Source organism: Plectrocnemia conspersa, unplaced genomic scaffold (assembly GCF_051122295.1).
Source record: "Plectrocnemia conspersa isolate PC_06_02 unplaced genomic scaffold, ASM5112229v1 ptg000008l, whole genome shotgun sequence".
In the NCBI taxonomy this organism is placed as follows: domain Eukaryota; kingdom Metazoa; phylum Arthropoda; class Insecta; order Trichoptera; family Polycentropodidae; genus Plectrocnemia; species Plectrocnemia conspersa.
Window position 1 is genome coordinate 11,751,669 of NW_028277172.1, and position 15,253 is coordinate 11,766,921.

The following is a 15,253-nucleotide window of genomic DNA, read 5'->3' on the forward strand; positions in this document are numbered from 1 at the left end:
TCAAAAGCAACGATTAACTGTTTTATGTAAACAGTCGGAGGGTATTATTACAAAGAGGGACAGAGAGCGAGGGAGGCCTAAGCATAATGGATGGAACAATTACAATCAAAGGCAGGCGATTTAATGTTTCTATTAATTCCATTTGTAATGGAAATCGAAAGCAGGTGAGATCGGCGGATGCTCGCAAAATCCTACGATACTGCTCGTTTGACTTACAATAATTACGTTTCGAATTCTTGCCGAAAATCGACTGATGTATTATAAACGAATTGTAGGACAAACTGGAAAAAAAACGATGTTTAAATTAAATGGTAAATTTATAAAAAATCTTAAGTCGATATAAAAAACATAAGATTATTAAAAAATCTACTGCAAATAATTATTGGAAAGCAATAATGCAATCTTTAGATTAAATTGGTATGCCACAAGAGTACATAATGTCTATTTGGAAATTTATTTATTACTTTGGTAACTTAAAATAATTATCAAAGTTACTTTACCGCGATTTTTTAGATATACGTATAGCTATTAGAGACAGATAAGATCACAATAAACCGATTATCTTCAAAAACACAGTGTGTATCATTTCTTAACACTTTATTATTTAACAACGCAAGTAGTCAATTACTCCCCCGCCGATTTATCGCTATCTATAGTCCAATTGTACATTTTAAAATTTTACTTATTTATATAAAAGCCTTAGTAATATCAACAAATTGCCGGTAATCAAAATAACGATGAATGAAAACTTTGTAATTGCCGAAATCTTATATATAATTGTTCTAATCCGCTTCCGCCGTCGCTTCCGGACGCGCATAACTTTAAACGAAACATTCTCCGTTCAATTATCTACTCTGTAAATCGTATCGCTTTGTATTAACAGTGTGTAACAATACACGTAAACAAAGGAAATATATTTAATTATAATAATAAATAATAATAAAAATTAAAATTGAATTTGTTCCGATTGATTTTCGAGCCGCCGGTAATGCCTTCTGTTGTTTCGACCAATCAAAAATAAGCATTCAAATATTCAAATAGCGTCGACCAATGAAAAATAAGCATTCAAATTCAAATAGATAGTACCGTGACAACACTTTTAAATAATTATTATTTAATAATAAAATTTTGCTATGCGACAATAATTTTCATTAATTCGTCATTTGACTGAATAAAAATTAAATATATACATAATGTGTTGAGGATTAAAAGAATACATTGATTAAACTAGATAAACAATCATAAAATAATCTTCGTAATGAAATTTTCAAATTTTGAATTCCCGGCGACGGGCTCCGAGGCCTAAAAGTGAGTTTTTGCTTTTATAAATAATCGGATTGCAAATTAACTAGGTGTGTTATATAACTATGAAAATTAAATATATACATAATGTGTTAAGGATAAGAATAATACATTGATTAAATTAGATAAACAATCATAAAACAATCTTTGTAATGAAATCTTCAAATTTTGAAATCCCGTCGCCGGGCTCCGAGGCCGAAAAGTGAGTTTTTATAATAATATCACATAAACATTATCATTGCTTTCCGATTTTATACACATATACGTTAGATTTTAAGAATTTTAAATTAACCAGTTATGTTTTAAACATGAACGTGTAATATATCCTTAGTATGTGAGGATTGAAAGTTAATGTCGATCAAATCGGCGCTGTCGGACAGCTTATAAATGTGTAGTTTCTTGGATGTTATCTAATAAACGACATTTTACAATGATTATAAATATGTGATTGCATACCTGGAATAATCGATAGCCAAAATATCTAAGAGTGGGTTATTTTTAATTCCGATGTGGCAAAATATGTACAATTTTTGTTCTGTGCCATCATTCCTCTTTCTGAATAGCCAAATTTAAGATATTCAGTTACATCAAACTTATGTAGTATGTTCTTTATAAAAAGATAATACTTGCTGACAGTGACTTCAACACGAGAAGATTAACTCTTTGTTTATATATACCAATTCTACGTTGTAGCCATATAGGTCATCAAATTGTTCCATCATTGCTTCTGAAAAATAATTAAAAAACAATAAGACTCCTATCAAGAGTAAACATTGAACACATTATTACTACTAATATAATCCATTAATAAAATTTAAACGACAACCAAAGAACACAATTGATGGATGTACTGTAGAGGATTAAACACGTAGATTGGCATCTTTTCATCTTCTACAAAATTGTCACAATATGTCATATATTTTTTATTATTACTAGCATTGTAATATGTTTAATTAACTTCGGTATGTATACCTTTAATTGCCAAATCACCGCTGTTTGTCTTTTAATATTAGATCCTGGAAAGTCAATAGTAATTTTGTTAGAATAACCGTGTTATATTATTCATTTATAACTAAACACTTACTGGCACAACCGCAGTTTATAGTTTTGTCTATAATTTCAAATGCTGCATCACTTGAATCATCTTCAATTGTCACTTTGTAACAAATATGCCGCGATTATAACATATTTCTTGCCAGATGTGACAGAACTGTCAAAGCAAATTTGGGAAGTCCCGCGCTTGAGTACGAACTAAATTGATTTTAACGAGCGAAATTGATTTTAACGAGCGAAATTTATTTTAACGATTTAAATTGTATAAAATTTATTAAAATATGTATAAAAATCATCAAATACAAAAAAAAATGTTTTTTAAAATATTTTTTTAGTTTATAGATTTAAAATATAATATAAATAATGTGGATATGTATTAGCTTCTCTATACAGAAAAAATATGTACCTAAATTTTGGCGAACGTTGGCAATTTAAAGTTTTAGTTTTTAGAGAATTTTTAAAACTTTGCTTTAAAAAATATTTTCAATAAAAAGGGGCAAAATTTCAAAATAAGTACTATTCATTACCAACCAACAACTAAGCGCACAGTATTGCAAAAATCCCTCTTACTGACGCCTTTGAAAGTAAACTACACAAAAATGTATAACACTAATTTAAATATTTTTTAAATTAAAAGTTTCAGAATAAAATTTCAAGATTTATTCAAAATATTTTTTTCAACATTAAAAATATTTTTTATTATGGATTTTAAATATTAATAATTTATTATAGATTTTAAATATCTTCAGTTTATTATTAATTTTAAATATAGTGAAAACTTTTTACACTCATTAATTATTAAAATATATAATGCTGCGCAGAAAAACATTTACTTTAAAAGAGATGTAAATCAAAATATTTTTTAATCAAAAAAGACAAAGGTTTCAAAATTATTAATATTTTTAAAACGCACTTTTGGTCTAAAGTAACAGATTAGGTGCTTGATATCTTTAGTTTATTGGTTCTTTCTCATTAGTAAATGTAATTAAAAACTGACTTTTATATTTACACATAAAACATAGAAATATTTTTTTTAAATTATAAAGTAACTTATGGTGTCACCAAAAAACTTTTTTATTACGAAAATTTAAATTTATGATAAAAATGTGTTATGCAGCGTTGAAACTGGCACTCAAACACCTAAAATACGCTAAAACACAATCAATGACTTATAATCACTCGCATTGCACCAACTACAATATATATGATCGATTGTGTTGTTGCGTTAGTAAGGTGTAACAAAATATTTTTTCATATCAGTAATATTTTTGAGCGGATGTGTAGCCGATGCTATTTATTATTATTATTTATTAAACTGTAAACCTACTTTTAAATGATACAAAATGTTACGTTTCAATAATATTTTTTATGTTGAAAACATTTTAATATTTTTTGTTTTATTAATATTTAGTAAAGCTACAAACCTATTTTAAAAAATAATACAACGAAATCTCTTTGTAACGAATACCGAAATAACAAAATTCCCAGTATAATGAATCTTTAATTTGTCCCCTAAAAACTTGCATACAAAATGTTTTCATTATAACGAAGACTAATCTCAGTATAACGAAATATTTTGATCCGAATTTAAGAATGACGTTGCAACTTTACACAATATTTCTCCACATTCAGTTCGTTCTTGACTTGGTGTGTGACAGATGTGTTCAAAAGCAATATTTACAGGTGTTTCGCTGACCCTCAAACTTTTTTTATAAAACATTTTTTTCACAAATTTTATTGTGTTTCATACATTTTCCTTAAACAAGGACAAAAAACGATCTGTCAACCTTATAAGAGGTTATTTTGATGCTGTAGTAATATAGTAATTTAAAATAAAATAAAAATATATGATCTTCCCTACATTCAATATAACGAATTTTCAGTACACCAAAATTTATTCATTGGTTTCGTGAGCTTCGCTGTATTGAAATTTCATAGTACAATTTTTAATTTATTATTATCTAGCCAAGTTTTAAACCTATTCATAAATGATATACAATATTTAGATTTATCATTAAATATCTAAGTTTCAATATAACGATAAAATCTAACGTTGTAAATCTAATAAATAATATAAAATGTTTTCTTCTGGAAATATTTAGTCAAGTTGTAAACCTATTTTCAAATGAATTGAAAATGTTAAGTAGTTTTTTATAGATTGAACTATTTTGTCTATCATTGAAAATCCTAAATAGTAATGTCCAATTTGAACCATTAAATTTAAAAAAATATTTTAAAAAATCAGAACGAAGCAAAAATTATATTTAAAACCCAAAAAGTTGAGGGTCCGGTATTCGCACACTCGCTAGCTATCGGTACCTCACGATAGTGAGGTACCGATATACCAATAATTACTTAAACAAATATTTTTTTATTTAAAGTCTGTCTGAAGTAATTTGTTATGATAATATTTTCGGCAGCAAAAATAATTACGATGAAACTGTAAATATATATTTAAAGTTTAAAACACATATTGATCTATTATTTTAAAAACTAATATATATATTATTGTTGCTTTTTATTGTTATTTTTATAACTATGTATATATAGAATTATATGGGTATGAATATTCGAGTTGTATTTTTCGATTCTTCATTACTGTAACACATTTTTTTTTATTATTTCTTTAACTTTAACACAAAATGTATTTGATTATTTTTTTCTTTTACTTTAACACAAAATGTTTTTAATTGTACATCGAATTGATATAAATTGTTATTAAAAAAAATGCAGAAAAATATGCAAAAATTTGTTTTATTAAATTTTATTTTAATAACTACCATTGAGCTGAATAATATTTTCTAAATACTTTTTCTTTATTATTAAAAAAAAATATATTTTTGTAATTTTTCAATTTTTATATTTTTTCTTAAGCATGTAAACCGTTTTCATTTCATTTAATCTCATTTTTCTCTATTTTAAATATATGTTACATACATATATTTAAAATAAGGAATACACTATCTTATTAAAATTCAATTATTGATTTTAAAAAGTGATATAACATCTAAAACAGTGAACGTCACATTTTTCTCTTTTTATCCAAAACACACAGTTGCTGGAACTAACACAACGATATGATAGGAGTTGAAACCAATGACAATAATTTTATTTATTTTGTGCAAAATGCGTCGAAATATTTATTTTTATAGCCGGATGTGACACAGACAAAAAACTTTGAAATGTGTTTGCCACATCAGAAGAAAAACGAGAATATATAGCTTCTCCATCGCATTCACAAAAAAAATGCCGATGCACTATTGCAGTACGAATTTTTAATGTATCAGTTAACAGCAAACTGTCATTGGAATCGGTTCACTCGCAATATTTCATTAAAAATAAACCACTAATCTTTTTTACATCATTAGAAAATGAAAGTATTAATACAACGAAACGAAAGAAAACTTACTTAAAAAAAATAGTATTTTTACTTCAAACTAAACCGTGATTTTATTTTGAATTTTTATTTTTTAAATGTAATTTAAAATATGTCTATTTTCTATATACATTTTCTATATACATTTTCTATATACATTTTCTGCAAATATATTTTCTATGAATGCAAAATTATATCTATTATATGTATGTAATTTGTATCACTACATAAAAAAATCATTTAATAATTTTTGAAATGTTTTTAATTGCATTTTATAATAATATATCATACGTATAAAATTGTTATTAATCTCTGCTAAGCTCTCCAAAGTATGTTTCCTGATAATAACCGTTATTGTAGCGCAAGTAGACACGAAAACAACACACAATCTATTTTCGTGCGACGTATACGACTTTATTCTTGTGACTCAGCTCTAGCACGCGCGAATGTATGTGTGTAAAAATTGTAAGCTATGACGTTCACTGATCTATAATAATATTTCATCAAAGAATAGTTTGCTTTTACAGAAACATTATAAAAGCTATAATATTTATAATATTCAAATATTATTATTGACCTTTTTATATCTAATAATATTATTATAAACGGATATATTTGAAGGAACTGCTTTAGTTTCTTTGAGTTGCTTAAAATTTTAAGTTTTTCTAAATGGAATTTTAATTGATTGGAACTATTTTTTATTGCAATATTTCTTGGAGCATAGATTTTAAATCATTCTTTTTAAAAATCAGTGCTTCTTGACTACAAAAATATTTAATACAATGCTCTCCAAACATATTCAGCAAATATTAAAATGTATCGATTAAAATGTACTTTAAAAAATATAAACATCAAAAATATTTGTAAAATACAAAATGAATATAGATCAAAAAACTTAATTTGTGTTACCAAAATAATTACGGTTTTTATTATTTTATTGTATATTTATTTAATTAAATAAATATTTAAAATAAATAATTTAAATATAATTAAATAGAAAATATAATGCTTATTTAATATTTAAAATAATTCAGTAATTCAACAAATGTATAAATTATATATTCACCAAAATACTGCAAAAGATTAAATTATTTTGATACGAATATTTTGTATTTTTGGAAGACAAAAACATTTTCTCTGTCAAATAATTAGGATTAATATGTGTTCTCAATTATAAGCCGATATAATTTGAACCATTTTAATGATAATAACACATTTTAACATCTCACTCATTGAGAGTGAATTAAGGGAATATATAATATATAAATTGAGGGTAATTATAATTGAACAAATGTGCTTTATTTATTGCCTTAATTGTAATTAACTATTTTCAGTTTCACATTAAGAATAAAAAATAATAGTTTATTCAATAATAATGAATTAAAGAAATAGTATATTTATTTGCTTATTTTATATCTTAACTTTTTTCAAGCAAATCGTTCATCGATAAACTTTTAACAGACAATGAAACGCATTTTTATATAGCTTATTATTTTTTTTAATATGTAAAATTATCATAATGTAGATATTCATACAATTAAAATACAAATTAAAATTAAAAAGAATATGATAAATAATTAGAGAAATATAATATAATTTAATATTACATATCTGTGTATCAATATACATATATTACACAATAGTATGCATGTATATGTATAATACTTTCATACACACATTCAATTTATTAGATGAAGTTATACGTCTCCCCCGTTACGGATCACCCTCAATTATTCCGCACTCGGAAAGATCAATGAGGGAGAACGTGCCTCTCGCGAATCCAGCCTCATTATAACCCCCCTGTCATATTTTTCGTCATTCTTCTTAATATTTCTCTCTTCCATCCTGTCTTTCGCTGCGAAACCAATCATCCTCTTCCCTCGCTAAGATCCGCGAATGCGATACGCTTCTCACACATCCTTAAGAAAAATATCCGCTATTGTCGGACAAATAAGGGGAGCAAACATTCGATATGGGGTAAGTCAATCGGAAGAGTGACAATAACCCTCGTTTGTGCCAAATCTGCTTTTTTAATTATCCGGATTGGTCTAATTGGTGTGAGACGGAACATATTGTTCGGATGATTAATATGTATGTGCATAACACAATATATTAGTTCACACGGAAGGGGTTTATATAAAGTGTGCCCTAAATACCTCATGGGTTTATCTATCTTACCTTTGTTTTCATATTAATGCAAAATACCACCGACGTAATTTTAGCGATAGCAATGTGAAACTTTAAACATTTCCGCTGAAATACTGCTGATTTATTTTCAGCAAGGGTAGAGTGAATTTATCATAAAATAACTTTTAAATTGAGTATTAGAAATAAAGTTTTAACTATGTATAAAAATTGAAATTATTTTTTTGTCATTATTTAGAATTAAACTATAAATTAATATTTAGAAAAAGATTATATCATATATGTGAATTTTTATGTTGTTTTTTTTACCAAAATATTAACTATTAAATCTTTTAAAATAAGACGAATTTGATGATTCTTTTTTAATAAAATGTTCTGAAAGTTTAGAAATAAAAGTTAAAACACAGATATTTTCTGAACTATGCAATTTTTGTCTGAAACGCATTTTTTTAAACAATGATTTTTGATTTATCTGGATTTTTAAGTACGATATATAAATGTCCCACCTCTTCCTGCTGTAAGCAGACTATTTTGTATGATAATGATTTCTCGTCACGTCGTTCCAGTTGATTTAGCTTCGTGTCAATTAATCGGTCCGACTCAATCGGTGTTACATAGGTATCAGTAGTAGCACTGCGAAAGTGGTGAAATGCGAAATGCTCGATGTAAACACACAAAAGCCAGTCGAATAGTTTAATTCGGTGGACCCTCGGTAGACCGCACACTTGCGAACACTTGTCAGACCCCTAGAACCTCCCCTTTAGCCGGGACCGTGAGGGTGGGGGAGAAACCCTTTTGAAATTTAATACCGGAAGGATTTCAAAGATTTCAGTGGTCCAAATCTGCGGTCTCTGGGCCAGCCCGTATCTCATCTGGCCGAATTCGCAACCCCTTTGTGCCGGGACCCCAAGGTATTTTCGCGTATAATCTGGATATGACAAAAAACAACCGACGAAATCGCCGCTTATCCTTTAATTGCGCTTACGTTAATTTTACACGCAGTAAAAGATAAAAGATAATACATTAATTAAAACATATTTTAATTAAAAATACTTAAAAAATAGCCCGTTAAAACATGCGATAGGTACAATTCGATTCCCACGGCTATATTATTTTTTCAGCCAAAAAAACAGTTCGTGCTGCCAGAAACAAATGTCGATTAAAACTTTAATACAATTTTAAAAGTATATATATATAACTATAAATAGCATCACCTGAATATGTCACTATTATATTGTAACTGGTTTATCACAGCTTCTTATGTTTATCTATCTTACAATATTCGATTATAATTATATTTATTCAACAACCACTAATATGAAATGAGACACCAGATTGAAATCAAGTCTGGAAATTGACACTTACTTTATTATTTTCAAACTATTACTACAGCTTACAATCAATATATGTCACTATGACGAGCATAGCTCAAATTTAGTTTTATATGTGAGATAAGGAAAGTCTTAGAAAACTCAATATGTGACGATTAATCGGAATTATATTTATATCTTCCAGACACGATAGAAATTGAAAAACACAATATTTTATATTGAAATTGAACCCAGGACTCAGGTATTAGTAATGGACCTTGACCAGTGGTATTTCGTGTCAGTTACATAAATATTTTATTAGCCAGAATTGAATATTTTTTTCTGTATTTGTATATTTAATATATAATAATAACTGTATTAATGTGAACCATCTAAATAATTCATGACACGAATGCTCTTGCTATAATATAATATATATCATATACATATGCTTTAATATTAAATTTGGTAAGTTCTAGTGCATTCTTTTTAATATCGAAATTAATTTTTTTATGAATATGAGGAAAAATTAGGTAAATTCTAATATTAAAATTATTTTTATCCTTTATAAAAATATATAAATATATATATACAATCAAATATATATATACAATCAAATATATATATATAAAAATATATATATATATACAATCTACCATCCAATAAATCATTAATAAAACAATGTTAATAAAAATTTATATAACAATACATCCATCTGCTTTTTAAAAATTTCACTAAATTCTACCATCAAAATTATTATAATTAATATACATAAATAATACTTATTTTAGAAGCTACGCGTATATCAATTCGCAAGTTCTTGTATTTTTTTTCTATTATTTTATGAATGTTGAGAGTGGCATCATCGTGCCTAATAAGACAATAAATTTTGGTTAAATTGAATTAAATTATATTTTTACACAAGAGTTCCTGTAAAAAAATATAATTTAATTTAATAGTCGAAAATGTTTTCGACGATAGTTACGAGGTGCTAAAAAAAAAATTTAAAATAATGCAAATTTTTTATATATTTTCAATTTATTATACATATCATTCGTGAATATTTTTAATAATATGTGTAATATAGTATATTTATATGATTGAATATTGTTAAGCATATGTATGCTTATGAAATAGTTATATAAATATTATGTATAGAAGCCATTATGAAGCATTAGTAAAACCTGTCAAGCTTGTCTAGATTTTTAATAAATAAAATAATTAATTTGAAAGATGTTTTACGAATATACAATTTATCATATAGTAATATTTAGCGATTTTTACTAGTGTGAATATCTTAGTAAAGGAAATAAAATAAATATAATATCGAAATGCTGAAGTTATTTATAATATTTATTATCATAATGTCGATAATATCAGTATGTGCCGTAATAATCAATAAACTTATTGTATAATTATAAAAATAAACTTAGAAACGTCTCTATTTTTTACCCACTTAATAATATAAGTAAATATAGATGTTACGTTATAGTAATTCATCGAAAATTTAAAAATGAATACTAAAAAGGTACAAAACACATTATTAAAAATTTTTAATTATGTATTTTTAAATGCATTTATATTTATAAATTATTTTTAATAATAATTTTATGCCTCAATATATTCTGGATCGACTCTATAAATTCAATTTATCATACTCTGTATTTTAATTTTCAAACCTAATTAGATTTAAAAAAAAACAAATGAGTAATGTCAATAGTTTTTAGCTTCTCTTAAATATTCACCTAATTATTATTTTTATATTATACAAAGCGTTTAAATAAATTATTAAGAACCATAGTAATAAGATATTAAAAAATAAAATATATAGAAGAATTAAATATCAAAATTAAATTGCTTACATGAGTATATTGTTCACACAACGCATGGGAGTTAGCCGTATTCATCCAGGTGAGCGTGTTTGATGTCCCTTTTAATCCGCAGGAATTACTAAAATATATTAATGAACCGCCTTGGGGCAGTTAATCTTGCGGGCGGGGCGGCGACCTACAGACCGGCCCTGTTAATTCATTAGCCGGCCCTGCATCATTAGCCCTCTTGTTTGTATCTGGATAAGGGATATCCGACTCGCCCTTATGCCGCCACCTTCGTACCTCCGCGATAATTGGCCAATTATTTTGATTGTTACCTTCGCCTAATATAATAATAATTCATTTTCACACAATTAATTCAATATCGAACGTGCCCTTTATAATTTATTATCAGTTAATCTTTCTTCGGGAACTTATTTTCTATTTAAAATGCACCGACAAGCGGAAAGCCATTGTGAATATTGTCACGCCTCGAAGAAATCCTCTTTTTTATTATTAGGTTTACGAATAAATGGTTCTCCCCTTAAATATGGCCCGGGCAGAAGTAATATGACGTTAATATCGGTCGGGGGTGGTTCGCATTTCCGCCAGATTATGTATTACGGCATGAATAAGACGAATAGATATTTCACGTGACGTATTTGCTCATTGTTGATAAAAGGAAATTCAATGAGAAAAATACGTAATACACGCGAAGAAGTCATATTATTGGTTTTGCATGTTCCATCTTTAATGCAATATGATTTGCGATGCCATAATATTTATTAATATAAATCTACTGAAAAAGCGTTTATATAAAAGTATAATTCGGCTGAATGATACTCATAATTAATTGAATCCTAAATATATATATATATGTTGTTGACTTAGACTACTTAAAATGTCAAAAAAAAAGTGTGATACGATTATAATATATTTTACAAATTTTAGTTTTATTTTGTCAGAGTCACAGACAATTTGCTGATTTTGTCAGAGACAATCGCTGATTTTGTCAGAGACAAAGTCAGCGAAAAATCTTTCTAAATGTTTGGCTTTGATATGAGGAACGTATTTTCCTTAGACAATTTTATTTGTGTCTTCATAAATTTGGAATCTCTGAATATTCAAATACTTTATTTTATTAAAAAAAATATTATCAAGATATTTTTTTTATGAATATTTATTAAAAAGTTGTTTGTCACTTAGCAGTTCTTTAAACTATTGACGGGTGCTTTTGACAATACAACTTTTCTCAAGAATAGTTACAATCGCATCTTCTTCTAATGCATGTTAGAGCCAAGACATTTGCATTAACCGACTCATTAAATGACAACTACTTTTGAGAGATGGATTTTTAAAATCAATTATATCTAAAAAAACGTAGACAAATTTTGCCACCGCATTTTCAAAGTGAACATGGTAGTAATGTAAAATGGAAATTTAACGGGTATTTTACCTGGGCTTACTCCAAGCTAAAATTTAATATATTTTTGCAACTTTGGCTCTAAGATATTTAATAGAAAAAGTGGGCTTACCACAAAAAAATCTTAATATAATGTGAACATATGCTTGCTTGGTGTGGAGTAACACCAGTCATATAAAATAAAACTAAAAAATAATATTAAATCCACCTTTTTACACTAGTCTATAAAAAACCTTATAATAATCTTAAAATATTATAAATCAAAGAACGTTATCATTTTATATCAAAAAGTACTATACAAATATTTCGTGTAACTCGCTAATCTTTTGAATCGGAGACTTAAAAATAAGCACAAAATTTCAAAAAACATAAAAATGCATCAACGAAAATAAAAACTTTGTGTACTTTTACGCTATTACATTTTATTTATTACTAATTAAATGTTAATCTTGCTTTAATGTCGTATTAACATATTAGCAAAATACTGAAAGGCTTGCATTTTTATACTGAAAGGATGAGTTTGAGTCATATTTTGTATTTTATTTATATGAAGCATGCATCAGCAATCACGTAAAATTCTTTATATATCAAAAAACACAACATAAATTTAGTTAACAAAAAAGCACGATTTATCAAATTAGCAATTAATTAGTTGCAGGTTGTAAAATACAACACATGAAAACCTTTGAGTTTGTTTATCAATTAAATATTTTTTGTGGTATTTATACTGATATAATCTGCATAATTATTATATAATGTTTTGATTGATCTTTATAAATAAATTTAATTCCAAAAAACAATAAATAATTTCATTATATTGTCGGAAAATATTCCACCCGCTCGGGGTCCGTCGAGGGACAAAATGGATTATCATTCATTTCTCACTATCACCGCCGAAAGGGATGGGACTCGCAGGGTCCACAAGGCTGGGGGGAATAATTTGAATTAATTTACAGGTATTTCCACGGCGGGTTGACGGAAACCTGACATTGATTAACGGCAACTTTTCAGGCGAAAGAATGAAAGTGCGCCCGGCGTGCCCTTTTACCATTCAACGTCGAAAGTTTACTTCGCCAGAGACCGCACGGACGGCAATCTATTGAATTTTACTGCTTTCAATATGAGCCATTAACGCGAAAATAAATACAATTCCAAATAAATATTTTGAACCCCTCGCTGTAACTTTTAAGTTCGAATATGGAGAGGATCATGTTTTCGTTCAAATTATGTACACAAAGCTACATTATAAAAGTAGCTGTGAAATTGTTTTACGATCGACCTAATAATTTATTTAACATCGTATCGAATATAAAAATTAAACGTCGGAATAATTCAAATGGGATTTTTACAGCTTCCGATGGGAGTTTTCTCCATGCGGGGGAAAAATTCAGTAGAAGTTTCCTCCTAGCGGGGCGAATTCTCGTTAATAAAAAGTCTCGGCTGGCTTCGCCCGATGAATTAAACATTGGCCTATCCATTATTATCTGTTTGGGGGACCGTTTTATTTTCCGATCCGACCTCTCAGGGCGTCCCTCTCTGGTCCCTTGCTAAAAAGAAAGAACACGCCGAAACAGATGCGAATATTGCACGGATTTCAGTCGAGCAATAAATTTAAAAATAACAGCCCTAACATAAGTGGATGACATAATAATACGGTTTTTCGGATACAAAGTGAAATCATTTACACACAAGTATCTGACGTTCAAAATCAATATCAAACATATCCGTTTTAATGGTATATTTACAAAACTACAAAGCTACAATACATTTTTAATAATTTTATATCTTGATGTGCGTTTTATTTTTAAAATAAATATTTTATGTGATATGAAACTAAGACAAAAAACTAGCAATGAATGTTTTGATAATGTTTCTGATTATTATTTTTGAAATTTAATTTTCAGACAGACAAATCTATGATCAAATAAATATTATTAAATTTATTATAATTTCGTGATTAATAAACGAAATAAAGACTATCTGTTTTCCCATATTAGCTGATTTATAAAAACAAGAAAAATAGGCACTTAAAAATCAGTTAGCTATTAAATTAAGTGGCCAGAAATATTCTTTATGTAACGCTTATAAAATTACAATTCAATAAATTATTTCTCAGGCTCATCAAATATATTGAGAATAATAAAATTCTTAAGATTTTTTTTCTCTTAAAATTAAATTAAAAATCATGTATAATTTTGCATTATTTGATTAAATTGACCGGTCATTCGCCGCGAAGCAATTATACCAAGTTTACGTTTGATGTTTCCGGGCTTTTGTTGCGCTCCACTACCTCGCCGTGAATTCTCCACTCCTTCATAACACTCTATGTTGTTTTTTTTTTCAACCCTTTTTTCGAACCTCGCAAGGGTTACGCCATTCAGCGCGGAAGGCTTCGGCATTCTACCTCACCCCTAGCCGGTGGTTAAATAAAATTATCGGCGGCGTATGCCACAGCACGGAAATTGGCTTCGTCGATCTTAATTTATTGAAGTTTTTATGGTTTAATTAACGGAATTCACTTAGTCGGGAGAGTGGCCGCCCTCTGCGCTTCCGCCCTCCAAAAATCCACCCCGAACCCACCCATTCATCCACTTCCTCCCGATAAAAACGTGTGCGAACAAATAACGACTCGGCGTTCTCTTTTTCATATTAAAACCGTTTTACAGACACCCCCGACCATTCGAATAGAACAATGGAATCCCTCATAAATTTTTATTTGTTAATTGTTTTTTTTTATGATTTTTAAAGCTACCTATGTATGATGTAATATGCCGATAACGCATTAGATCAAATAGATTAAAAACATATCATATTCTACAAATCCAAAGAATAT

At 27.6% G+C, this 15,253-nt stretch overlaps 1 protein-coding gene and 1 long non-coding RNA gene across 6 annotated transcripts in view; one reads left to right on the forward strand and one right to left on the reverse strand.

The window, feature by feature from the left end:
- Window positions 1-15,253, forward strand: part of Adss (adenylosuccinate synthetase) — a 397,806-nt gene that overhangs the window by 146,030 nt on the left and 236,523 nt on the right. The window lies entirely within an intron of this gene.
- On the reverse strand, window positions 1,641-4,649 carry LOC148232998 (uncharacterized). 5 transcript variants are annotated; one of them, XR_015810388.1, is made up of 3 exons: window positions 2,387-4,649; window positions 2,275-2,318; window positions 1,641-2,029 (listed from the first exon to the last, which is right to left on the reverse strand). It is a non-coding gene; the product is annotated as an uncharacterized LOC148232998 (long non-coding RNA). The 5 variants fall into 5 exon arrangements; XR_015810385.1 differs by having other exon boundaries at window positions 1,641-2,193; XR_015810386.1 differs by adding an exon at window positions 2,129-2,193 and having other exon boundaries at window positions 2,275-4,649.